This window comes from Rousettus aegyptiacus, unplaced genomic scaffold (genome assembly GCF_014176215.1).
Source record: "Rousettus aegyptiacus isolate mRouAeg1 unplaced genomic scaffold, mRouAeg1.p scaffold_m13_p_3, whole genome shotgun sequence".
Classification (NCBI taxonomy): Eukaryota; Metazoa; Chordata; class Mammalia; order Chiroptera; family Pteropodidae; genus Rousettus; species Rousettus aegyptiacus.
Genome location: NW_023416306.1, coordinates 104,667,384 through 104,671,102, shown reverse-complemented (window position 1 = coordinate 104,671,102; position 3,719 = coordinate 104,667,384). Strand labels below are relative to the sequence as shown.

General features: G+C 39.4%; 1 pseudogene; it reads left to right on the top strand.

The window, feature by feature from the left end:
• Positions 1-2,813: 2,813 nt before the first annotated feature.
• On the top strand, positions 2,814-2,932 carry LOC118601445 (annotated as a pseudogene).
• The last annotated feature ends 787 nt before the right edge of the window (positions 2,933-3,719 follow it).

Here is a 3,719-nt window from a genome sequence, read left to right as displayed (position 1 = left end):
TTTAGAGCAGACTACCTATTACTGGCTGGGAGACATCATAAGACCCTAGATGTTTAGGACGTTACAGTGAAGAAGCAAAATGACAGGCTTGTGGCTTTTTCCACTAACTGTTCAGCTGCTATCACCCGAGGACTTGTGGGGAGGGGTGGGCAGATTTCTTCCTGTGTACAACCTCAGGACGAGGTGCATGAGTCTCCTCCCCGGAGATAAAGCAACCACATTAAAATGTCTCTTCTAGCTCCAAGCTCTAGTAGAGTCCCGTTATATACAGGTTGCAAATCTGAGGCATTCTGTTTTATCATAGAGTTCATACTCATCTACTTTAGATGAGCTTTATTATGATCTCTCCAAGCAGCTCCATAGATTCCTTGTGGAGAAGGCTGTGAGACTGTGTATTCACATTTTTCAATGGAACCTATTATTTGTGGCTGACATTACTAGCTTCTTGCCCAATATTCATCTCCCCTTCTTCCTCAATAAAGAACCCCAATTTCGTTTACAGTGGCAATGTACCCAGAGAACTATACTCACCCTTATACAGATGCTTTTGCATGTAGAGGTTTACATGTGACACAATTCTAGCCCATGAGACTCACTGAGCAGGGTTTCTGGAAGACATTTTTAAAAGGTGGTCTTTTCTTTAGACTTTTGCCCCTTCCTCTCGTGCCTGGAGAAGGGGTTTTATTTGTGAGGAAGGGCTGAAAGATGATTCCCTTTTACTAGTCTGCTCTCTCCATCACTGTGTCTTATTTCCGGTCTGCATTTTCTGCCCTTGGAATAGCTGTTGATGCTTCAGTGAAGCACTCTGTTGGGTTCACCCTCCCATGACACCATCCAGAGGCAGTCACCTAATGGGCATGAATACTGCCAAGAGCTGTGGGATGGGAGGAGACTCACAAAGAAAACGAATGTGCCAGCAGTAAACTGTCTGTACCAATGACATGTGACCAAAAAGGTCTCCCAAGCCCCCAAGCTTTGGCCGTGTTCCAGACCCTGGAACCATGATGTGATCCTAGTGTGAAGTTAACCCCAAAATGGCTAACTAACATTAAATTCCCTGCCAGCTCGAATGCATAACAGGCTCAAGTCAGAATTACATCCATTTATAGAAAATAAGAGAAGTTATATATTTCGAATTCTGGAGCTTTTAAACTTTATACATGTAAATTGATAATTTTGAGGGCTGAGGCATGCTTTATGTCAATGTATTACCTATTATTAAAAAATGATTGGATGATCTAATAGAATCTACAAACTAATAAGAGAGTTCAGCAGTGTTGCTGGGTACAAGACGAATATAGAAAACTTGATTGGGCTCTAGACACTTACAACATCCTATTAAAAAATATATTTTTTAGAAAAAATTTTCTTTACAATAGGAATGAAGTCTCTAAGGTATCTATGGAATAAATTATAGGTGCATGTAGCTTTTATGGATAACTTTTTTTAATAAAAGAAAAGAAAAATGTTGAAATGTATTTTGTCCTCAGATATGAAGATTTAATATTCCTGAAGATGTCAATTCTCCCCAAATTAACTCACAGGTGCAATACCATTCTCATCAAAAAACCAATAGAGTTTTTCAAGCAACTTAAGTTGTTTTTAAAATTTAAATAGGAAAATAAAAGGCCTAGAATACTCAAGAAAAATTAGAGAAGAATAAGATGGGTGCTTATGCTACCAAATGTCAATGTATTTGTTACAAGGCTATAGTTATTAAAACAATACAATATTCATATAGGGGTTTAAAGAAAAGACCAGTGGAAGAGAGTAGAAAGTTCAGAAATAGACCTCCTCACATTTAGACTCCATAAGTAATAGGGACATAAAAAATGAGCAGAGAAGAGATGGACTCTGATCAATGATGCTGGACAATTGGTTATTCATGTGGGGAAAAATTGAATTACATTCCTAATTTACATCATCACCAAATAGAAATTAAAGTTTGTTAGAGACCTGAGTGTAAGAAACAAATTTTTACAAGTTTAGAAGAAAATATAAAATTTTAGGATAGAAAAGTTTCCTTAATCAGACACACAAAGCACAAACCATAAAGGAAAATACTAATATGTTTGCCTAAGTGGAAAAAACAATCTGCACTCACCAGGGACCATAAGAAGGATTGACCTGCTCAGGCTTCTGGCCACCACAGCCCACGGTGATGACGTAGCCTTGTCCCAGCACTTCAGAGGCAATGTCAGGAAGTCCACGTGGAGCTGACTCAGACCCAGGCTCCAACAGATCAGTTTGCCCCAGCGGGGTACAAGGCAGAGAGTAGACAAGCAGAGAGCAGGCTGCTCTGGGAAGTTCTCCTGGTAGGTGGGGAAATCAACTCCTTTCTACATGAAGATGTAACTGTGTGAATGAATATCTCAAAGATGTTATTCTGAAAGGTACGAAAAAGTTAAGTTTATCCCTTTGTGGTAGGGATAAACTTTGAAATCGTCTATTTCAAATCTTATCTATGTGAGCTCTCACTTTCACTTTTTTTGACCCACCTTCTTACTCCACCTCATTATTTCTTGAAATCTATGGCTCAGGATGTTTATTTGGGATAGGAAATCTCACTAAAATAGTCCATCATGCAGGAACTAGTCCTGTGTGAAACTTCATAGCTTAGTGGTTAGAACAAAACTTATGCTTATTAAATTTGTGTGAAATCTGAATTGTTATAATGTTAGAGTCTTAAGAAAGTATTAAAAATTTTCAACATGTTAAACATGGAAAAAATAGCACAATAAATACCCACACTCCCCTCATCTATATTAAACAGTTATCGAGTTTATCATATTTTCTTTTTAAAATGCTGTCTTGTCTATGGCCATGCTTCCCTGAACAAGCCCGATCTTGTCTGATCTCAGAAGCTAAGCAGCATCAGGCCTGGTTAGTACTTGGATGGGAGACCACCTAGGAATACCAGGTGCTATAGGCATAAAAAATAAAAAAAATAAGGGATTGTAAGCTGACAAGGTCCTTGCAATCTGTGAGGTCAACCAAGGGTTGCCTTGCCTAAAAAATAAAAATAACAAAAAAATAAAAAAATAAAATTCTGTCTTAAACATGATATGTGTCCTGAAATATGTTCCAATTTAAACGCCAGAAAAATCTGGAAAAAGATATGACCTGGCTTTGCCAGCCACACATTACGTCTCTTCAAGTGACACATCAGTGGGCTCTCCGATAAGCTCACCACTAACACCTGGGATCTAATGCTGGGAAAGGCGGAAGGGGACCCTTCATTACACACAATGTGATAGAGAGAAGGTGGTGCCTGTGGTCGATTGTTTCTGTAATATGATAAACTTAACCACATCAGAACAAAGGCTTTTTCCTCAAGGTGAACACTTACATGCCACACTCCACCTTCATTAAACAATGAATGAATATAAAGCCCACTGACGAGGAAACTTTTCAAGGAAGAATTGTCCAGGGCCCACGAGGGGCTTTCTTCCACTGGGGCCTCTATTCCATTCCATTTGTGCTAGGAGTGCTGAGGGGGAACCCACACCTACAGATTAAACTTCTACCTCCAGCCCAATGACCCTCACATTGAGAGCTCCAGTCCACACTTCTCTCCCCAGTTCTAGGCTGGTAGTCCTAATTGACTTCTAGCACCTTCACCTGGATGCCCCATGGACAAGTCAAACTCAATGGTCCAAAATGGAACTAATTATTTTCATTTCCTTTCCAAATGCCCTTCTTAAAAGCCCCAGTATTCT